Source organism: Nerophis ophidion, linkage group LG05, assembly GCF_033978795.1.
Source record: "Nerophis ophidion isolate RoL-2023_Sa linkage group LG05, RoL_Noph_v1.0, whole genome shotgun sequence".
In the NCBI taxonomy this organism is placed as follows: domain Eukaryota; kingdom Metazoa; phylum Chordata; class Actinopteri; order Syngnathiformes; family Syngnathidae; genus Nerophis; species Nerophis ophidion.
In genome coordinates this window covers 1,430,486-1,454,707 of record NC_084615.1, presented here as the reverse complement: position 1 = coordinate 1,454,707, position 24,222 = coordinate 1,430,486, and the positions used below count along the sequence as shown (strand labels likewise).

General features: G+C 41.4%; 1 protein-coding gene and 1 long non-coding RNA gene across 5 annotated transcripts in view; one reads left to right on the top strand and one right to left on the bottom strand.

The window, feature by feature from the left end:
* Positions 1 to 22,549, bottom strand: part of LOC133552485 (uncharacterized) — a 70,974-nt gene extending 48,425 nt beyond the window's left edge. The window contains exon 1 of the long non-coding RNA XR_009806723.1: positions 22,436 to 22,549. This is a non-coding gene — a long non-coding RNA (uncharacterized LOC133552485). The remainder of the gene's footprint in view (positions 1 to 22,435) is intronic.
* Positions 1 to 24,222, top strand: part of nexmifb (neurite extension and migration factor b) — a 406,603-nt gene that overhangs the window by 216,229 nt on the left and 166,152 nt on the right. For 3 of the 4 annotated variants that reach the window (XM_061899677.1, XM_061899678.1, XM_061899680.1), the window contains one exon: positions 13,790 to 13,921. The exons of the other annotated variant lie outside the window; for it this stretch is intronic. The gene's annotated coding sequence lies outside the window, so the exon portion shown is untranslated. The remainder of the gene's footprint in view (positions 1 to 13,789; positions 13,922 to 24,222) is intronic. 4 annotated transcript variants of the gene reach the window in all.

Genomic DNA, 24,222 nt, shown 5'->3' with positions numbered 1-24,222 from the left:
CAAGGACAATACATGCTCTTGTTCACATCTGTCATCATTTGTAAAACAAAAAAAAAAAAAAAACACAATGATTTTAACACACACACCTCACAATTTACAACAAAAATGCTGTCATGGATAAATATGATACAGATGAAGTTGATGTGTCAAACATAGTGGCCACCTTAGTGACCGTGTGAGCAGCTTAAATTGCTCCAAAGCCACTTTTTAACTTCAATTGTACAAACCCTTTTTCCATATGAATGTGAAAATTGTGTTTGATGTAAATATAAACAGAATACAATGATTTGCAAATCCTTTTCAAGCCATATTCAGTTGAATATGCTACAAAGACAACATATTTGATGTTCAAACTCCTAAACTTTATTTTATTTTTTTGCAAATAATAATTAACTTAGAATTTCATGGCTGCAACACGAGCCAAAGTAGTTGGGAAAGGGCATGTTCACCATTGTGTTACATCACCTTTTCTTTCAACAACACTCAATAAATGTTTGGAAACTGAGGAAACTAATTTTTGAAGCTTTGAAAGTGGAATTCTTTCCCATTCTTGTTTTATGTAGAGCTTCAGTCCTTCAACAGTCCGGGGTCTCCGCTGTCGTATTTTACACTTCATAATGCGTCACACATTTTCCATGGGAGACAGGTCTGGACTGCAGGCGGGCCAGGAAAGTACCTGCACTCTTTTACTACGAAACCACGCTGTTGTAACACGTGGCTTGGCATTGTCCTGCTGAAATAAGCAGGGGCGTCCATGATAACGTTGCTTGGATGACAACATATGTTGCTCCAAAACCTGTATGGACCTTTCAGCATTAATGGTGCCTTCACAGATGTGTAAGTTACCCATGCCTTGGGCACTAATACACCCCCATACCATCACACATGCTGGCTTTTGAACTTTGCGCCTAGAACAATCCGGATGGTTATTTTCGTCTTTGTTCTGGAGGACACCACGTCCACAGTTTCCAAATATAATTTGAAATGTGGACTTATCAGAACACAGAACGCCCTTCCACTTTGCATTAGTCCGTTTTAAATGATCTCGGGCCCAGCGAAACCGGCGGCGTTCCTGGGTGTTGTTGATAAATGGGTTTTGCTTTGCATAGTAGAGTTTTAACTTGCACTTACAGATGTAGCAAACAACTGTAGATACAGACTGTGGTTTTATGAAGTGTTCCTGAGCCCATGTGGTGATATCCTTTATACACTGATGTCGGTTTTTGATGCAGTACCGCCTGAGGGATCAATGGTCCGTAATATCATCGCTTACATGCAGTGATTTCTCCAGATTCTCTGAACCTTTTGATGATTTTACGGACTGTAGATGGTAAAATCCCTAAATTCCTTGCAAGAGCTCATTGAGAAATGTTCTAAAACTGTTCGCTTACAAATTGGTGACCCTCGCTCCGTCCTTGTTTGTGAAAGACTGAGCACTTCATGGAAGCTGCTTTTATAGCCAATCATGGCACCCACCTGTTCCCAATTAGCCTGCACACCTGTGGGATGTTCCCAATAATTGTGTGATGAGCATTCCTCAACTTTATCAGTATTTATTGCCACCTTTCCCAACTTCTTTGTCACGTGTTGCTGGCATCAAATTCTAAAGTTAAGTTTATGAGTTTGAACATCAAATATGTTGTCTTTGTAGCATATTCAACTGAATATGGCTTGAAAAGGATTTGCAAATCATTGTATTCTGTTTATATTTACATCTAACACAATTTCCCAACTCATATGGAAACAGGGTTTGTAAATGAAGAGTAATCTGTTCAACTTTTCAAGTTGGTTGTGAGGTATTTCCATTCCTTTATGGCTTTATATGAAAAGGCTGATTGTGCAAAAGATGATTTCCATCTGTTTACGCTACACTGCCCCCTGGTGGAGGCTCGTGTGTTTCTAGTTGTCACAGCAGATGTCAACTGGACAAAGTGCTTAAGTGGCGCTGGTGCAGTGTTATTTAGGATTCCATGGGCCATTCGTGTTGATGCTAATCTTTGAATATTAGCGAAGTTTAACAATCTATATTTTTGGAGAACTAAACAGTGATGTGTTCTGGTTTTCGGTCAAGAATTTTGATCGCTTGTTAGTGCAAAGTTTCCCATGGCCTCAGAGTCATTTTTCTTGCCTGCGACCAACATGTTATACAATAATAAAAACCAGACATAATCATTGCATTAAAATAAGTTTGAGCTGCCTGCAGCGTTAACGAATTCCTGATACATTTGAAAGTTTTTATGTTGTATTTAAGACTCTGGCACATCTGTTTATGTTTTTTAAAGCCAAGTGTTGGGACTAAAATGACACCCAGGTAACGATATTCACTAACATTCTGTATTATCTCCTTATTAACACTTATATTTGGAAAGGATGACTTTTATCTTTGTTTACAAAATACATTGTTGCCGTTTTCTTAATGTTTAATGCAGGGGTCACCAATACTGGCCTGTTCTAAAAATAGCAGCACTTACCAGTGAGCTGCCTCTATTTTTTACATTTTATTTATTTACTAGCAAGCTGGTCTCGCTTTGCTCGACATTTTTAATTCTAAGAGAGACAAAACTCAAATAGAATTTGAAAATCCAAGAAAATATTTTAAAGACTTGGTCTTCACTTGTTTAAATAAATTCATTTATTGTTTTACTTTGCTTCTTACAACTTTCAGAAAGACAATTTTAGAGAAAAAATACAACCTTAAAAATGGTTTTAGGAATTTTAAACACATATACCTTTTTACCTTTTAAATTCCTTCCTCTTCTTTCCTGACAATTTAAATCAATGTTCAAGTACATTTATTTTTGTTATTGTAAAGAATAATAAATACATTTTAATTTAATTCTTATTCGAAGAATATTCGTGAAATATTTCTTCAAACTTATTAGGATTAAAATAAAAACAAAATATTCGGGCAAATCTAGAAAATATGTAGAATCACATTTAAATCTTACTTCAAAGTCTTTTAAATTTCCTTTAAGAATTTTGTTCCGGAAAATCTAGAAGAAATAATGATTTGTCTTTGTTAGAAATACAGCCTGGTCCAATTTGTTATATATTCTAACAAAGTGCAGATTGGTTTTGAATCAATCAATCAATCAATGTTTATTTATATAGCCCCAAATCACAAATGTCTCAAAGGACTGCACAAATCATTACGACTACAACATCCTCGGAAGAACCCACAAAAGGGCAAGGAAAACTCACACCCAGTGGGCAGGGAGAATTCACATCCAGTGGGACGCCAGTGACAATGCTGACTATGAGAAACCTTGGAGAGGACCTCAGATGTGGGCAACCCCCCCCCCTCTAGGGGACCGAAAGCAATGGATGTCGAGCGGGTCTAACATGATACTGTGAAAGTTCAATCCATAGTGGCTCCAAGTCAGCAGTGAGAGTCCCGTCCACAGGAAACCATCTCAAGCGGAGGCGGATCAGCAGCGTAGAGATGTCCCCAACCGATACAGGCGAGCGGTCCATCCTGGGTCTCGACTCTGGACAGCCAGTACTTCATCCATGGTCATCGGACCAGGGAGGGGGGACATAGGAGAAAGAAAAGAAGCGGCAGATCAACTGGTCTAAAAAGGAGGTCTATTTAAAGGCTAGAGTATACAGATGAGCTTTAAGGTGAGACTTAAACCTATTCAACCTATTTAAAACATGTCATCAAACATATATATTTATTTTGAGAAATCATTAAGATGATCAGTGTTTCCACAAAAATAAATATCAATAATTATTAATGATAACATAGAGTTAAAGGTAAATTCAGCGAATTGGCCTTTTCTGGCAATTTATTGAAGTGTGTATCAAACTGGTAGCCCTTGGCATTAATCAGTAGCCAAGAAGAAGCTCTTGGTTTCAAAAAGGTTGGTGACTCCTGCTTTAATGTAAGACAAAACATCGTAGGGAAAGTGTTTTCTGTTATTGATTTATTTATCAATTTTGTTATAGGAGCAATAAGACTATCTTTATACGTTTTAAGGAAGAAAGTGTCCAAACCGTATATATCTCTAGATCAGGGGTCGGGAACCTTTTTGGCTGAGAGAGCCAAGAAGCCAAATATTTTCAAATGTATTTACGTATTTTTAGCACTGAACACAACTAAAAGTGTGCATTTTTAATGAAGACCAACATTTCTAGAGTACAATAGGTCTCTTATTCTTTGTAATAACGTTGTTATTCTGAAGCTAATTTAGGAGGGGGCGTGGCCTGCGGGTCTGCAGCGAAGCGGGGTGTTGCCAGGACCGGCCTGGAAATCAGCGACAGGTGTGTAAAAGGCCCACCTGGGCCTTGTTGAAGAACCCCAAAGAGGGCTAGCCCTACACTAACCAATAATAAATCAATTATTTCTTACCTGTAAGGCAACTTCTTGAACAGGTGCGGTAGAAAAAAGGATGGATGCATATTTATATTTCTAACGTTATTTTGAACACTGTGATTACAAGTGGAATTATTCATGACTTATTGTGTTAAGTGCAGTCATCAAAAGAGCCACATCTGGCTCGCGAGACATAGGTTCCCCACCCCTGCTCTAGATGGTGAGTTTGATAGTCCAGAGAGGATTTTGTTTACTTTTATTTCATTTGTTCATTCTAAACTTAGGCCATCCTGAATAAATGGTAATTCTTTGCACTGATTTTTGAGGAATTTTTTTATTCAGGGTTTGTACGGACTGGATGAAATGTTTCGGGAGAAAATTTGTCCCGGGAGAGGCGCTGAATTTCGGGAGTCTCTGGAGTCACAATGTAAACAAACGCCATGGGTGGATCTACACCGGACATCCACTGTAATGATACCAAGTCCAAGAGCGTATCTAGCCGATACTACTATGTTTACATCAATATTTTTTAATCATCACAAAATCTTTTTTCTTTTAAATGTATATAATATTCATAAACCCAGGAAATAGGTCACATGAGGACTTAAAATATGACAAATGTATGATCCTGTAACTCAAATACAGACTGGGCCAACATTTCAAACAAATGAACCTTTTAAGAGGGATCCAAACAAGTTTTGCATTGAATATTGAACAAGCAAGGCTTATATAACTTTATAGTGACACGCTCGGTTGGTAGAGCGGCCGTGCCAGCAACTTGAGGGTTGCGGGTTCGATTCCCGCTTGTGCCATCCTAGTCACTGCCGTTGTGTCCTTGGGCAAGACACTTTACCCACCTGCTCCCAGTGCCACCCACACTGGTTTAAATGTAACTTAGATATTGGGTTTCACTTCACGGTGGCAGAGGGGTTAGTGCGTCTGCCTCACAATACGAAGGTCCTGCAGTCCTGGGTTCAAATCCAGGCTCGGGATCTTTCTGTGTGGAGTTTGCATGTTCTCCCCGTGACTGCGTGGGTTCCCTCCGGGTACTCCGGCTTCCTCCCACTTCCAAAGACATGCACCTGGTGATAGGCCCCTCCCACCTCCAAAGACATGCACCTGGGGATAGGCCCCTCCCACTTCCAAAGACATGCACCTGGGGATAGGCCCCTCCCACCTCCAAAGACATGCACCTGGGGATAGGACCCTCCCACCTCCAAAGACATGCACCTGGGGATAGGCCCCTCCCACGTCCAAAGACATGCACCTGGGGATAGGCCCCTCCCACCTCCAAACAAATGCACCTGGGAATAGGCCCCTCCCACCTCCAAAGACATGCACCTGGGGATAGGTTGATTGGCAACACTAAATGGTCCCTAGTGTGTGAATGTTGTCTGTCTATCTGCGTTGGCCCTGCGATGAGGTGGCGACTTGTCCAGGGTGTACCCCGCCTTCCGCCCGATTGTAGCTGAGATAGGCGCCAGCGCCCCCCGCGACCCCAAAAGGGAATAAGCGGTACAAAATGGATGGATATGTAAAGTGCTTTGAGTCACTTGAGAAAAGCGCTATATAAATATAATTCACTTCACTTCACTTCACGCAAAGTCGAGTTTCAAATGATCCATCCATCCATTTTCTACCGCTTGTCCCTTCTGGGGTTGCTGGAGCCAACCTCAGCTGCATTCGGGCGGAAGGTGGGGTACACCCTGGACAAGTCGCCACCTCACCACAGGGCCAACACAGATAGACAGACAACATTCACACACTAGGGACCATTTAGTGTTGCCAATCAATCCTATCAATAATAATTGAAAAATATCAATGGCATATCAAATAAAATTTCAATAAAAATTGAAGGGGCCGGGTTTGGTGGTATATTGTGGCGTCCAGGAAGAGTTAGTGCTGCAAGGGATTTGAGTTTGAGTTGATTTGGAACATACAAGCATACAACATGATACATCACAATTTCCAGTTTATCTTTTCAACATGTTTGAAAAGGAGGAGGAAGAAGCAGAGTTTATTTAATCCTACCTCTTTTCTTGTACATAACACTTGCTAAAACTTTTGTTCACTTCCTGTTCTCAATGTATTCACAATGTATACTCCTTAAGTTATAAGTAATCACGATAAAAATGAATAAACAAATAAATAATTGGTGAAGCAAGTTTCATTCCATACGATGAGATAAGTCAGATTATTTTGAGAATGAATGGGTGAGTAAAATCAGAATGTTTATCATAGTTCTTCTTTTTTGTACTTTGTAAACACTTCCAGTTTGAAGAGTTTCTTGAAGTGGATCATATTAGTACATTGTTTGATTGCTTTGCTTAATCCATTCCATATTTTAATCCCACATACTGATATACTGAAGGTCTTAAGTGTTGTACGTGCATACAAATGTTTTCAATTACATTTTTTCTCTAAGATTATATTTCTCTTCTTTTGTTGAGAAGAATTGTTGTATATTCTCGGGAAGCAGGTTATAGTTTGCTTTGTGTAACACACGTAATACCCAGAATCCCAGGGGTTCTGGGTATTACGTGTGTTACGGTGCAGATGTTCTCCCGAAACGTGTTTGTCATTCTTGTTTGGTGCGGCTTCACAGCGTGGCGCATATTTGTAACAGTGTTAACGTCGTTTATACGGCCACCCTCAGCGTGACCTGTGTTACGAGAGTAGAGTATGTGTGTGTGTGGGCGAGCGAAGAGAGAGAGCGGTCGCTGAGGGCGGGGGAGTGGCTAGTGTTATAAATGATAAATGGGTTGTACTTGTATAGCGCTTTTCTACCTTCAAGGTACTCAAAGCGCTTTGACACTACTTCCACATTCACACACACATTCACACACTGATGGAGGGAGCTGCCATGCAAGGCGCCAACCAGCACCCATCAGGAGCAAGGGTGAAGTGTCTTGCTCAGGACACAACGGACGTGACCAGGTTGGTACTAGGTGGGATTTGAACCAGGGACCCTCGGGTTGCGCACGACCACTCTCCCACTGCGCCACGCCGTCCCCGTGTTTGTGTGTGGGGGGGATTTTGACGGTGGAGTGAGACCAAAATAAAGGGAGCCACGAGTTTGCAACTAAAAACTGGACTCGTCATTATCCTCAGAGAGTCCAGAACTGTGAAGAGCCACTATTAAAGGGTGTTGCCCCTGGAGAAGTATCTCCCCTGCGCTCCTTGATAGGGGTGGGCGATATCACACATTTGGGTATCGATACCGATCACATACGATACCGGCCAGTATCGCCGATACCGGAAGTGACGTCATCTGATGGTGGGGGGACTTCGGGGTATCGATACTTTTGAAAAACAAATTTGTACTTTTGCCTTTATTAATTGATTATGATAATAATACAACAAATAAAATATGTATTACAAAAGTAATATCGATAGCAATAAAGTAATGCAAATAAGGTGCAAACAACTACTGAACCTGGCTTGTGGCCTCAAACACACAAACATTTAAGGCAAATAACAAAACTCTAGTTATTGAACAAAGTTGTAAACATGAACACAGAACAAAAGAACTGAGAAATTCAAATAAAAAAGTAATAATATCAATGACAATAAAGTAAGTAATGCAAATAAGGTGAAAACAAATACTGAACTTGGTTAGTCGCCTCACAACACACAAGAACTGAAGTACAAAAGAAAACACTAGTTATTAAACAGTTGTAAACATGAACACAAAACAAAAGAACTGAGAAATTATTATCGTTATTTTAGTCCAATAAAATACTTTACAGTTTACAACCAAGACATTAAGTCGCACTGGAAACACACGCGCGTGTGTGTGTGTGTGTGTGTGTGTGTGTGTGTGTGTGTGTGTGTGTCCGAGTGAACCAATTCTACTGATGTGTGTGTGTGTGTGTGTGTGTGTGTGTGTGTGTGTGTGTGTGTGTGTGTGTGTGTCCGAGTGAACCAATTCTACTGATGTGTGTGTGTGTGTGTGTGTGTGTGTGTGTGTGTGTGTGTGTCCGAGCGAACCAATTCTACTGATGTGTGTGTGTGTGTGTGTGTGTGTGTGTGTGTGTGTGTCCGAGTGAACCAATTCTACTGATGTGTGTGTGTGTGTGTGTGTGTGTGTGTGTGTGTGTCCGAGTGAACCAATTCTACTGATGTGTGTGTGTGTGTGTGTGTGTGTGTGTGTGTGTGTCCGAGTGAACCAATTCTACTGTGTGTGTGTGTGTGTGTGTGTGTGTGTGTGTCCGAGTGAACCAATTCTACTGATGTGTGTGTGTGTGTGTGTGTGTGTGTGTGTGTGTGTGTGTGTGTGTGTGTGTGTGTGTGTGTGTGTCCGAGTGAACCAATTCTACTGATGTGTGTGTGTGTGTGTGTGTGTGTGTGTGTGTGTGTGTGTGTGTGTGTGTGTGTGTGTGTGTGTGTGTCCGAGTGAACCAATTCTACTGATGTGTGTGTGTGTGTGTGTGTGTGTGTGTGTGTGTGTGTGTGTGTGTGTGTGTGTGTGTGTGTGTGTCCGAGTGAACCAATTCTACTGATGTGTGTGTGTGTGTGTGTGTGTGTGTGTGTGTGTGTGTGTGTGTGTGTGTCCGAGTGAACCAATTCCACTGATGTGTGTGTGTGTGTGTGTGTGTGTGTGTGTGTGTGTGTCCGAGTGAACCAATTCTACTGATGTGTGTGCGCCAACGCACCAAGCGTCATGTTAATTGTATTTATTTTATTTTATTTTTCGCTTGAAGATGAATTTTTAAGTGTTTTTAAATCTCGTTCACGACCCATCACTAGGGAGGAGGGATGTAGTGGTGAGGAGCGCTGCGCTCACTTTTTTTTTTAAATATGAGTGATTCGCTTAATTTGGTGAAATATCGATACCATCACGCCAGTATCGATACGATACCGATACTCACCAAGTATCGATACTTGGTATCGATACGCCCAGCCCTACTCCTTGACTACGGTCTAGGCGCCGGAAGCAGGAAAGGTGCAACACCTGTATGGCTGTTGACCAAGTATGCATGGCATTCATTCGTGTGTGTTAAAGCCACAGATATTATGTGACTGGGCCGGCACGTTGTTTGTATGGCGGAAAAGCGGACGTGACGACAGGTTGTAGAGGACGCCCCCAATATCGTGGAAATTGGGAGAAATTCGGAAGAATTGTTGCCCCGGGAGATTTTCGGGAGGGGCAGTGAAATTCGGAAGTCTCTCGGGTAAATGGTGAGGGTTGGCAAATGCGGTGTTACAGCGGCACCTGTATGATACCGGCGGGCCAGCTCTAACCTTAATTTGATATTACCTCAAGGGACGGCGGGCCAGAGTTTGACACCCATGCTGTAACTACTTGGTATGGGATCGGTACTTCATCCAAAACTTATGTGAAGTATCCAAAGAACAGAAGGATGAGTGATTATTACATTTTAGCAGAAGTGTAGATAGATCATTGGGGACGGCGTGGCGCAGTGGTAGAGTGGTCCCTGGTTCAATCCCCACCTAGTACCAACCTCGTCACGTCCGTTGTGTCCTTGAGCAAGACACTTCACCCTTGCTCCTGATGGATGCTGGTTAGTGCCTTGCATGGCAGCTCCCTCCATCAGTGTGTGAATGTGTGTGTGAATGTGGAAGTAGTGTCAAAGCGCTTTGAGTACCTTGAAGGTAGAAAAACGCTATACAAGTACAACCCATTTATTTATTTATGTTGAAAGAGAAAGTAAGAACATATTAACAGTAAATGAACAAGTAGATTAATAATACATTTTTACAGCTTATCCTTTATAATTTTGACACAATAATAGAATGGAAAATGACACAATATGTTATTGCATATGTCAGCAGACTAATTAGGAGCCGTGATTTGCTGACTTACTACTAAAAGACAAGTTGTCTAGTATGTTCACTATTTTATTTAAGGACAACCTTGCAATAACAAACATATGTTTAATGTACCTTAAGATTTTTTGGGTTAAAATAAAGCCAATAATCAAGCATCGTATAAGAGTAAACATGGTGAATACAATAATTGTGTCATTCCAGTACTGTTAACCAATAAACCATACACACCAGGTGTGTCCAACTCAAATACAGAGTGGGCCGATATTTAAAACGGAACAAAGCCGCGGGCCAAGGTTGAACAAATGAACCTTTTAATAGGGACTCAAACAAGTTTTGCATTGAATATTGAACAAGCAAGGCTTATATAACTTTATAGTGACATGTAAAATTGAGTTTCAAATAATAATAACAATAATAATTTAAAAAATTCTATGTCCCACTCTCCCCTGTGGAGGGGGTCCGGTCCGATCCGATGGCCATGTACTGCTTGCCTGTGTATCGGCTGGGGACATCTCTGCGCTGCTGATCCGCCTCCGCTTGGGATGGTTTCCTGCTGGCTCCGCTGTGAACGGGACTCTCGCTGCTGTGTTGGATCCGCTTTGGACTGGACTCTTGCGACTGTGTTGGATCCATTATGGATTGAACTTTCACAGTATCATGTTAGACCCGCTCGACATCCATTGCTTTCCTCCTCTCCAAGGTTCTCATAGTCATCATTGTCACCGACGTCCCACTGGGTGTGAGTTTTTCCTTGCCCTTATGTGGGCCTACCGAGGATGTCGTGGTGGTTTGTGCAGCCCTTTGAGACACTAGTGATTTAGGGCTATATAAGTAAACATTGATTGATTGATTGATTGAAAATTATCAATGGCATATCAAATCAAATTTAAATAAAAATGTAATGCCTCTTTTGTATTTGCAGCCTTTTGAGGTAAATATCACCATTAACTTTTTCCACAGGCTAATACATTTGAAAATAAAATAACAATGAATAAATCAACCATTCCGGCCTGTTTACTGCTCAGTTAATGTCGGGGCTCAGGTGGGCGGGAGTAGGGGGGTGTATATTGTAGTGGTCCGGAAGAGTTAGTGCTACAAGGGATTCTGGGTATTTGTTCTGTTGTGTTACGGTGCAGATGTTCTCCCGAAATGTGTTGGCCATTCTTGTTTGGTGTGGGTTCACAATGTGGCGCATATTTGTAACAGTGTTAAAGTTGTTTATACGGCCACCCTCAGTGTGACCTGTATGGCTGTTGATCAAGTATGCCTTGCTTTTACATACATGTGTGTAGAAGCCACACATTTATATTACGTGACTGGGCCGGCACGCTGTTTGTGAGGAGGAAAAACAGACTTGACGACAGGTTGTAGGGGACGCTAAAGGCACACCCCCAATATTGTTGTCCGGGTGGAATTCGGGAAAATGGTTGCACCGGGAGGGGCAATGAAATTCGGTGAATGCGGTGTTACAGCGGCACTGCTGTATAACACCGGCGGGCCAGCTTTGATTGATTGATTGATTGATACTTGTATTAGTAGATTGCACAGTACAGTACATATTCCGTACAATTGACCACTAAATGGTAACACCCCAATAAGTTTTTCAACTTGTTTAAGTCGGGGTCCACGTTAATCAATTCATGGTAACTCTAATGGTAGCTCTTATGTTAATTTGATATTGCCTCAAGGGCCAAATGAAATTACATGGGGGCCAGAGTTTGACACCTATGATATACACCATTCCATTCCTAATGATGCGACCTGTGCTCTTCAGACAACTTGGAATTCTTAATGTCAGACGTCAATATTGACGCCTACCACATGCTGGGGGGCGAGACAACATTTTAATACGGTATTACAATATATGGCATTATTATATTCCACATATGAAATTCAACGTCAAAGTAAGAGCAGATCATTGTATCGTAAACAAAATGTTTGAATTATATTAGGTAGTCGTATACAGTATGTCGTTTTTCTGTGGTTTTACAAACCCCGTTTCCATATGAGTTGGGAAATTGTGTTAGATGTAAATATAAACAGAATACAATGATTTGCAAATCATTTTCAAGCCATATTCAGTTGAATATGCTACAAAGACAACATATTTCATGTTCAAACTGATAAACTTTGTTTTTTTTGCAAATAATCATTAACTTTAGAATTTGATGCCAGCAACACATGACAAAGAAGTTGGGAAAGGTGGCAATAAATTCTAATAAAGTTGAGGAATGCTCATCAAACACTTATATGGAACATCCCACAGGTGTGCAGGCTAATTGGGAACAGGTGGGTGCCATGATTGGGTATAAAAACAGCTTCCCAAAAAATGTTTAGTCTTTCACAAGAAAGGATGGGGCGAGGGTCACCACTTTGTAAGCAAACAGTTTTAGAACAACATTTCTTAACGAGGTATTGCAAGGAATTTAGGGATTTTACCATCTATGGTCCGTAAAATCATCAAAAAGTTCAGAGAATCTGGAGAAATCACTGCACGTAAGCGATGATATTACGGACCTTTGATTCCTCAGGCGATACTGCACCAAAAACCGACATCGGTGTGTAAAGGATATCACCACATGGGCTCAGGAACACTTCATAAAACCACTGTCAGTAACTACAGTTGGTCGCTACATCTGTAAGTGCAAGTTAAAACTCTGCTATGCAAAGCCAAACCCATTTATCAACAATATTCTGAAACGCCGCCGGCTTGGCTGGGCCCGAGCTCACCTAAGATGGACTGATGCAAAGTGGAAAGGTGTTCTGTGGTCTGACGAGTCCATATTTCAAATTATATTTAGAAACAGAGGACGAGGTGTCCTCCAGAACAAAGAGGAAAATAACAATTCAGATTGTTATAGGCGCAAAGTTGAAAAGCCAGCATGTGTGATGGTATGGGGGTGTATTAGTGCCCAAGGCATGGGTAACTTACACATCTGTGAAGGCACCATTAATGCTGAAAGGTCCATACAGGTTTCGGACTAACATATGTTGTCATCCAAGCAACGTTATCATGGACGCCCCTGCTTATTTCAGCAAGACAAGTGTAGTAAAAGACTGCGGGTACTTTCCTGGCCCACCTGCAGTCCAGACCTGTCTCCCATGGAAAATGTGTGGCGCATTATGAAGCGTAAAATACGACAGCGGAGATTGTTGAAGGACTGAAGCTCTACATAAAACAAGAATGGGAAAGAATTCCACTTTCAAAGCTTCAACAATTAGTTTCCTCAGTTCCCAAACGTTTATTGAGTGTTGTTAAAAGAAAAGGTGATGTAACACAGTGGTGAACATGCCCTTTCCCAATTACTGTGGCACGTATTGCAGCCATGAAATTCTAAGTTAATTATTATATGCAAAAAAAAATAAAGTTTATGAGTTTGAACATCAAATATGTTGTCTTTGTAGCATATTCAACTGAATATGGCTTGAAAAGGATTTGCAAATCATTGTATTCTGTTTATATTTACATCTAACACAATTTCCCAACTCATATGGAAACGGGGCTTGTAAGCTTTGTTCAGTTTGTTCTACAGAAGACCGACGGCCGGAGCGTGGTTGACAGTTTTTGCCCTTTTGTTTAGCGTTTAATAGGAGGCATTATAAAATGCATCTTTTAAGCTCCCGCGGAGTTCAAAACAACACAAATTCATTTCTCCCTTCTGCATGTTTTTCTTGTCTCAGACGGCAGCTGCTCTCACCGTGGACTGGGAAGGCCATGCTTTTAGTGGCGGCCGGCTCCTTTGATTCTGCGCACACAGGAAGCCGGGCCGGATTCCACGGCTTTCATCATGCTTTAAGCAGCGTTTAAGAAAGGTAATTTTTTTTTTTTAAATGTATTTATTTTTTATCTGCCTCCTCCCAGTCTTGTCTTCAGAAAAGATGGTATTGGTTTTTTGGGGATGAGTTCACCCAGACTACCTTTACTCTCACAAGGTTGTCTTTCCAGTGGAATCAGGCTGGATTTACAGGCGTTGTCTGGATGACAAAGGCTACTCGCAGGTGGAAAATTACTGATATATTCCTGGAAGCTTTGCCTGAAAGTTGGAAACTTTGGAGTATAGCAGCTTATATCTTCTAGAACAGGGGTCTCAAACTCCATTTTCCCGGGGGGCCACTGGATGCCGAGTCTGGGTGAGGCAGGTCCGCAAGAAAAAAATTCTTAAAACATTTTTTTTAAATGTCTTTTTTTAAATTTTCAACACAAAAAAAAAATCAAAAGTAACGTGAGGCAATGCAAATTAAACAATAAAAAAATAACAATTGGTCCAGGTCATCGGGGACTATTATTACTGACGGACAAGTGTCGCGGTGTGACTGCAGCCAGGCACGTAAGAAAACCCTCGTCTCCATGGCAACGTTTCTGTCGCTTTCACTTATTTCCCGCTTTTCCACTAATGCAGGGGTAGGCAACCCAGAATGTTGAAAGAGCCATTTTGGACCCAAATAACAAATATGGTCTCCGTCTGGAGCCAACAGAAGGGGGTTTGGGAGAGGGGGGCTCGCCGTGGAGTTTATAATTAGCCCCGAACGGGCTAACATCACGACTAACGCCCAGCGACTCTCTGTCGGAGTATCAGCGCTGGGGTCCAGTGCAACCACAGTTTTGTATTGTTGCTCGGTCCTTCGGCGGAGTGCTACGGAAGCTTTCGGACCGTTCGTCTCCCGGTCCGGACTGTTTACAGCGGCGCTTGGGAGGAAGAGCGCATGTAGGTCTAGTGGAAAAGCGGCAAAAACGTTTCTCTGCTTGCATCCTGCAAATGATATCAATGTTCGGCCCTCGAGAGCCATATACTACACCGTGATTGGTAGATTCCGTCGGCTCCGTACACAACGCTGTCAAGCGCCATTCATATAAAACTCGCGGGCCGCACTAACATTAAACTTTCATATTAAGGTGGGGGCCGCAGAATAACATCTCGCGGGCTGTTTGTCTGAGACCCCTGTTCTAGAACCTATGTGTAAAAATCAAGGCCCGAGGGCCAGATCCGGCCCAAGAATGAATTATAAATAAATAAAATAAATAAACATTGATTGATAAACATTGAATTATCTATGGTCGGGATGACAAAGTTAAAAGTTAAAGAACCTCTCATTTTGTTCCACCCCCTAAGAGGTGAGGGGAGCAGTGAGCAGCAGCGGTGGACTCATTTTGCTGATTAAATCCCCAATTCCAACCCTTGATGCCGAGTGCCAAGCAGGGTAATGGGTCCCACTTTATAGTCTTTGGTATGACTTGGCCGGGGTTTGAATTCACGACCTACCGATCTCAGGCAGTACACGATAACCACTAGGCCACTGAATAGTTCTGATATTGTTGTGATCCGGTTCCCGGATCACATCTCTAGCCTATGTTTGAGTCCTTTTTGTGTGTTTTCCTATTATTTTTGGACTCTTCCGTTCCCTGAGTCGTCGTGCGCACTTCCTTGTTTATATTCATCACCATGGCGACCTTATTTGTTTCACCTACACTGGCGCCCGACGCACACCTGTTTTGGATTATTGTGTTAGTATTTAAGCCTGCCTGCTACCTGAGTTCAGTCTGGATGTTTTGTTTGCACTATGCAACAGTTGTGTTGGTTATTCGGCTTTTGTATTACCTTGCTAAGTCACATCTTAGCTTTTGTCCGCTCGGCACGCGCCACTTTGCACTTCTGAACTCGACTTTTGCTAATATTAGCATTTCGCTTCCTGTGCGAAGGCATGCCTTTTCTTTGATTTTTGTCAAGTGTTATTTTGTCATTTTTATATTAAACAAGTTCCTACCTTCTATCCTGCCTGGTCCAAAGTCCTGTAGCATCCTGGGGTGACATTTCGCTCATCAATATGCGTCCAAAACGCAACAGATATTTTCATATTTGCTTAGTATCAGAACCGGCCCGCAGGCCACAGCCGCCTGCTGCTGTTTTGCACACACCAATACTCCATCAGTGTTGGCACCAGGAATTTTCAAAATCATCAAGTCATAAAAATGAGGTCCCACAGTAAAATTTTGGGGGTCCCACATTTTTGTAACCGTTTTGAAAACAAATGATAAATGTATGCATTATCCTGTTATATCTCACATTATATATTGTGTTTTGGAAAAAGGTTGTCATAAACGTTTTTCATTGAAAAAGAAAACACATTTTTATGCATATGTACCGTATTTTTCGGACTATATGTCACAGTTTTTTTTCATAGTTTGGCCGGGGGTGCGACATATACTCTGGAGCAACTTATGTGTGAAATTATTAACACATTACCCTAAAATATCAAATAATATAATTTATCTCATTCGCGGAAGAGACGAAGAAAATGTCAGCAATCGTCACACACACGTCAACCAATATTAATTCAGCGGGGGGGGGGGGTCATGGCAGAAGTGCATTGTGGGTCATGGAACGCTAACTGCTACATGCTATATGCTACTGCCGTAGCTATTAAAATGGATCATTTCATCGTTGGCGGTAACTTATAAAAACTGAGAAGGGCTGAACAAAAATGGCGTTGAAAAGGAAATCATGTAGTGCAGATTACAAGCTGGATGTAGTGAAATATGCAGCAGAAAAGGACAAAAGGAAGCGGCGCATACCTTTGGAGTTGGCAGAGTTGTTTAGAAGCGACATCGAGGAAGAAGATTTCAGCGGATTTATGGATTACGAATGACCGATAGTTTGGTAAAGGTATAGCATGTTCTATATGTTATAGTTATTTGAATGAGTCTTACCATAATATGTTAGGTTAACATAGCAGTTGCTTATTTATGCCTCATATAACCTACACTTATTCAGCCTGTTCTTCACTATTCTTTATTTATTTTAAATTGCCTTTCAAATGTCTATTCTTGGTGTTGGATTTTATCAAATGAATTTCCCCCAAACATGCGACTTATATATGTTTTTTTTTTCCTTCTTTATATGCATTTTCGGCAGGTGCGACTTATACTCCGGCGCGACTTATACTCCGAAAAATACGGTAAATGTATTCAGTTATAATCATTCATTCACTTTCTTCTTTACTTCATGGATCTATACTTTACCGCTGCCGGTATTTTTGTCTAAATGTTCATTGGAATACTTTCAGAATGTGTTTGTTCTACTTTTGGCTTAAGCAAGACAAAGAAAAAAATCTGAAGTTGTCTTTATCTTTTTGTTTTAATGCCATTGTTGATCGATTGATACTTTTATTAGTAGATTGCACAGTTCAGTACATATTCCGTACAATTGACCACTAAATGGTAACACCCCAATAACTTTTTCAACTTGTTTAAGTCGGGGTCCACGTTAATCAATTCATGGTACAAATATATACTATCAACATAATACAGTCATCACACAAGTTAATCATCATAGTATATACATTGAATTATTTACATTATTTACAATCCGGGGGGTGGGATGAGGAGCTTTGGTTGATATCAGTACTTCAGTCATCAACAATTGCATCAACAGAGAAATGTGGACATTGAAACAGTGTAGGTCTTATTTAGTAGGATATGTACAGCCAGCAGAGAACATAGTGAGTTCACATAGCATAAGAACAAGTATATACATTAGAAGTACATTTGAGTTGTTTATAATCCGGGGAGATGGGATGTGAATGGAGGAGGGTATTAGTAAAGTGTTGAAGTTGCCTGGAGGTGTTGTTTTAGAGCGCTTTTGAAGGAATATAGAGATGCACTTACTTTTATACCTGTTGGGAGTGCATTCCACATTGATGTGGCATAGAAAGAGAATGAGTTAAGACCTTTGTTAGATAGAAATCTGGGTTTAACGTGGTTTGTGGAGCTCCCCCTGGTGTTGTGGTTATGCCATGATTTTAATAGCGTGCACAGATTTTCCTCCATGCGGCCCCTGAGCTAAAATGAGTTCAAACACCCCTGTTTTAGAAGCACACACTTTGTATATAAAAAAAGTGCAGGATTTACAGATAGAAGTGTTAAAGTCAGCAATCTGCTGCCATCAAAATTCGAAATGAAAAACACTCGGTCGTTATCTACTTCGACACTAACTCCTGCTTCGTGGGTAGACAATCTTTGTTAATTAATCTCCTGATTATTAAATGTGTCAAACTGGAACTGTGCAAGGCTCTGGTCTTTAGTGGCGTGGTGCAGTACAGGTGATATGATCATGGCAAGACAGAGTGCTGACATCCATGTCCTTAGTAAACATTTCCATCATATTTTCTTTGTTGAACTGCTTCATTTGATCAGGACATTGCATACAATATAGGGTTATACAGTATACAGGTACTGGTATAGTATCGCTGTACAAATGAATCAAAAACGGTACTATACTCTGTTTGAAAAGTACCAGTTCGACATATTTTTTTTAACTGGCGTGACGGTGCGTCGTCACCTCATGACATTCCTGGTTTTACGAGCAGAGGAGCATGTTCGGCAGCGCACAATCACGGTGTACTTCCAAGTAGACACAGTGTGTAGACAGAAAAGGGAGAACGGACGCATTTTGGTCTAAAAACGTAACAATAAAGGTGGAGTTATAACACTGAAACGCCCTCATCCGCAGTCTGCAGTGTTTTAACTACTTCTGAATCACTAATCCTCGCCTCCATGGCGACGAATAAAGTGAGTTTTTTACAAGTATCATCCCTGCAGGACGAGGAATAGCTAAACACACACTGTAGGAGGAAAAAAAATAGCTAACCGCTAACGGCAATCCAGCACTCCTGAATGTAAACAAATACCATGGGTGGATCTACACCTGACATCCACTGTAATGATACCAAGTACAATAGCGTATATAGTCGATACTACTATGATTACAACGATATGTTTTAACGTCAGCAAAAAATGTTAGTCCTTTTTTTTTTATAAACTATCAATACAGTGGGGCAAAAAAGTATTTAGTCAGCCAGCGATTGTGCAAGTTCTCCCACTTCAAATGATGACAGAGGTCTGTCATTTTCATCATAGGTACACTTCAACTGGGAGAGACAGAATGTGAAAAAAGAATCCAGGAATTCACAGTGTAGGAATTTTGAATAATTTATTTGTAAATGATGGTGGAAAATAAGTATTTGGTCAACCATTCAAAGGAGGTTTTGGCTCAAAATCTCAGGATACATGGCCCCGTTCGTTCTTTCCTTAACACGGATCAATCGTCCTGTCCCCTTAGCAGAAAAACAGCCCCAAAGCATGATGTTTCCACCCCCATGCTTCACAGTAGGTATGGTGTTCTTGGGATGCAACTCAGTATTCTTCTTCCTCCAAACACCACCAGTTGAGTTGATACCAAAATGGATACATGGATGATACAGCAGAGGATTGGGAGAATGTCATGTGGTCAGATGGAACCAAAATAGAACTTTTTGGTATAAACTCAACTGGTCGTGTTTGGAGGAAGAAGAATACTGAGTTGCATCCCAAGAACACCATACCTACTGTGAAGCATGGGGGTGGAAACATCATGCTTTGGGGCTGTTTTTCTCCAAAGGGGACAGGACGATTGATCCATGTTAAGGAAAGAATGAATGGGGCCATGTATCGTGAGATTTGGAACCAAAACCTCCTTCCATCAGTGAAAGCTTTGAATGGTTGACCAAATACCATAATTTACGAATACATTCTTTAAAATTCCTACAATGTGAATTCCTGGATTTTTTTCCTTCACATTCTGTCTCTCCCAGTTGAAGTGTACCTATGTTGAAAATGACAGACCTCTGTCATCATTTGAAGTGGCAGAACTTGCACAATCTTTTTTGCCCCACTGTAGTTTCTCTTCAAATATCCTTCTTGAAAATGTATTTTCAAATATACTGTATTATTGCCACCTCATCAGCGTTTTGTTTTCCCGGCTTCGACGCAACACTTCCTGCTTCCAGCTACATTAAAACATGTGATCGGATACTCACTTTGGAATGACTATTGAGTATCCAATCCCAGTCTCGTTAATATCAGGCAACTAAGATAGGCTACCGTCAACAAATTGTGATCTGATTGGCTATCGCAACTGTCTATCAACTCTATGTGTTCTCAAATTAAACCGCTAAAGGTCCAGATGAGTATCCAATCACAGGACGCGTAAACGTCACGTTCAACGTGAAGACCTTACTGACAACAACTCGTGATCTGATTGGCTATTGCAACTGTCTATCAACTGTATGTGCCCATTCACTTACAATGCCAAGATGCCCGCATTGTTGATTCTGAAGGTCCCGGGCATGGCAATATAAGCTAGCTGAATTTTGATTGGATAGAAACTCTAACCTATAAACAATAGCACTGGAAGGAGCATAATATGACATGAAGACAATATGAATATTTTTAGATATTTTGGGAAAGTTTTCTCGCCCGGAAAAGGGTGGAGTGCCATCTCCGGGTTGGGGAGGAGACCCTGCCCCAAGTGGAGGAGTTCAAGTACCTAGGAGTCTTGTTCACGAGTGAGGGAAGAGTGGATCGTGAGATCGACAGGCGGATCGGTGCGGCGTCTTCAGTAATGTGGACGTTGTACCGATCCGTTGTGGTGAAGAAGGAGCTGAGCCGGAAGACAAAGCTCTCAATTTACCGGTCGATCTACGTTCCCATCCTCACCTATGGTCATGTCCTTTGGGTTAAGACCGAAAGGATAAGATCACGGGTACAAGCGGCCCAAATGAGTTTCCAGGTCTCTCCCTTAGAGATAGGGTGAGAAGCTCTGCCATCCGGGAGGAACTCAAAGTAAAGCCGCTGCTCCTCCACATGGAGAGGAGCCAGATGAGGTGGTTCGGGCATCTGGTCAGGATGCCACCCGAACGCCTCCCTAGGGAGGTGTTTAGGGCACGTCCAACCGGTAGGAGGCCACGGGGAAGACCCAGGACACGTTGGGAAGACTATGTCTCCCGGCTGGCCTGGGAACGCCTCGGGATCCCCCGGGAAGAGCTAGACAAAGTGGCTGGGGAAAGGGAAGTCTGGGTTTCCCTGCTTAGGCTGTTGCCCCCGCGACCCGACCTCGAATAAGCGGAAGAAGAAGAAGATTTTGGGAAAGTAAATTTAAAATGATTTTTATCTTTGAATATGATCATGATTTCTGGTTATGTTAGGCCAGCAAAGAAGGTCTTGCTGGCCCTCAAGGCACACCACCTTATGTAATAAAAGATTATTTGAAATAATTCAAATATTTACATATCTTGTAAAATATTAATAATACTGCTCTTTATTATTGAAGTGTATTTTGTTGGTTGTGTTTTTAACGCAGACTCTTCCATAGCCAAATCTACCTCTGGTCGCCAAGAGTAACGCAGTAAATGCCGATGTCCTGGGTCCATCCATCCATCCATTTTCTACCGCTTATTCCCTTTTCGGGTGGCGAGGGGCGCTGGCGCCTATCTCAGCTACAATCGGGCGGGAGGCGGGGTACACCCTGGACAAGTCGCCACCTCATCCTTCCCCTGTTTACTTGTTTTTTTGGCCTCGGGCACCAAATGTACACACCTGGTTTCAGTTTATGATTAGTGGTCCCACCCGCCTCCTTAGATCAGGGGTGTCGAACTCATTTTAAATCGGGGGCCATGCAGAAAAAAAAATCTACTCCCAAGTGGGCCGGACTGGTAAAATCACGACACGATAACTAAAAAATAAAGAATACTTCAGATTGTTTTCTTTGTTTAAAAATAGAACAAGCACATTCTGAAAATCTGCGGTGAGGTGGCGACTTGTCCAGGGTGTACCCCGCCTTACGCCCGATTGTAGCTGAGATAGGCGACCCCAAAAAGGAATAAGCGGTAGAAAATGGATGGATGGACATTCTGAAATAATGTTTGTTGCTGTTGATAGTATTCTATCTCTATTTGTCGTTATTTATACTTTCTGAATAAATGATATGAAAATGTTGATCAGTCAACTCATTGATGTTCATTTTCAATCAATGAAGATAAAAAACAATATCAAAATCAAATTACAGGATGTTATTTATGTAGTTTGCTCATTTTCCTTGACTGGTGCACGCACTAACATCATGTGGTTTATTTTTGTTTACATATGTAGCGTCATCTACAAAGATACAAAGAATTGCTATTGCGACATCTAGTGGACACATTTAGAACAGCATTTCCTTTCATTAAAAAATGTTGGCTCTTTTTTTATACTTGGCAAACTCATCCCGCGGGCCGGATAAAACCTGTTCGCTGTACGTTTGACACCCCTGCCTTAGATAATCACTCCCTTTTCTATTTTTTTGGTCAACCTGCCTTAGTCACCGGATCAACATGCACCTCACGTGACAGTTGCGTTTTCTTTGTTTTCACGCTGAATACCTTTTGCGTTTACCACTAGCGACATTCTCAAGGCCTCCAGGCAACCTGCTGTTCTTTTTGTATGTTTAGCCTGCTGGAATTGAAATAGATTCTCACCTGCACTCTGCTCCTGCCGCTTCCTGCTTGTTTCTTCTGAATCCGTGAGAGCACCATTTGGCAGCAGTGTGACCACAAAGTAACAATAGACCCTCGTTTATTGTTGTTAGTTGGTGCTGGTTGTGTTGAAATCATTTCTGCAAATTAATTAAAAATGTAATATTTTCACATCCGGAGCATAAAGGCTAAACTAAAAGCTATAGTTTTTAAACCAGTTGAATGGTCAAAATGATAAAAAAGAGAGGACCTGAAATGTAACCTTGAGAAACAATACTCGTACAGTCGGAAGAGGATTCATATGGCCCATTCGTCACAGTTCACCTGACACATGAAGCGTGACAAATTGAGGATGTGTACCATCCACTTTAGCTGCCAGATGGTGGTAGAGTGTTGAATAGCCTAATACCAATGTGGACCATAGCGTCAGCTACTATGTAGAGTGGCACTTTCCTTCATTTTCAGCAGACTACATTGCGAAATGATTAACCCCTCACCTTTTTCTCACGTGAGATCCACCCAGGAATAGGGCTGTAGAAATCCCTTCCTTACTGTAATATTAAAGAAGTTGAAAAAATGACTACTGACTGCATCTGACAAGCTACACCTTTGTTACCGTATTTTCCGGACCATTGGGTGCACCGGATTATAAGGCGCACTGCTGATTAATGGTCTGTTTTCAATTCCTTTTTCATATATAAAGTGCACCGGATTATAGGGCGCATTAAAGGAGTCATTTGTTTATTTTTGTATGAATGTAAAACACTTCCTTGTGGTCTACATAACATGTAATGGTAGTTCTTTGGTCAAAATGTTGCATAAATTATGTTTTACAGATCTTCTTCAAGCCGCTTTCTGACAGTCGCTTCAGGATGCGCCGTTTTGTGGGCGGTCTTATTTACGTGGCTCACTTTCGGCAGCGTCTTTGCTCCGTCGTCTTTGTTGTAGCGGTGTAGCGTGCAAGGACGGAAGTGGAAGAAGTGTCAAAAGATGGCGCTAACTGTTTTGATGACATTCAGACTTTACTTCAATCAATAACGGAGCTACGTCTCCTCATCCGGAAACAACAACAGGGCCGAAAATGTGTCCCGTGAAAAAACGTTCGACCGGAACTCTCTAATAACTAAAGTTTCTTCGGTGAATAATGTAAACTCACTACACCGGTATGTTTTAGCGCTTTCACGGTGAGTTTACTGACAGATATAAGTAAGAACTTTACACTACTTTATATTAGAAATGGCAACAGCGGAAGATGAATGTCCCATAACAAGAAGATAGAAAAAAAAATATGTGTATCGACTATCGAGTCAACACGGACTACAAAGGCGTATGCGCACAATTTTTCTGAATTTATGCAGATCCCACATACAGATCAGCAGGTACCAAAAGGTAAGAAAAGTTGCTTTTGCATAACGCGAAACAAAACGCCAGATAATGTCTTACCTTATGCACACACCATAATAATACTCGTATGTTGAAGCACATGTAGTGGTTCGGCTTCATAGCTTACCAAAGTCATACTAAAACGTTTTGGTAGATTTTTGAGCGCCTTGTGTATTGTTTTCAATATTCAATGGAACGTATAAAATGTTGGCGTTATTTACTTGAGTCATTTTGCCATCATATTGCAGTCTACACGTATCTCTTATATTTGACTGCCATCTACTGGTCACACCTATCATTACACTGTGTACTAAATAAAATTGCTTCGCGGTCGGTAAGCAAAACCAGAATTATTCCGTACATTAGGTGCACCGGGTTATAAGGCGCACTGTTGAGTTTTGAGGAAG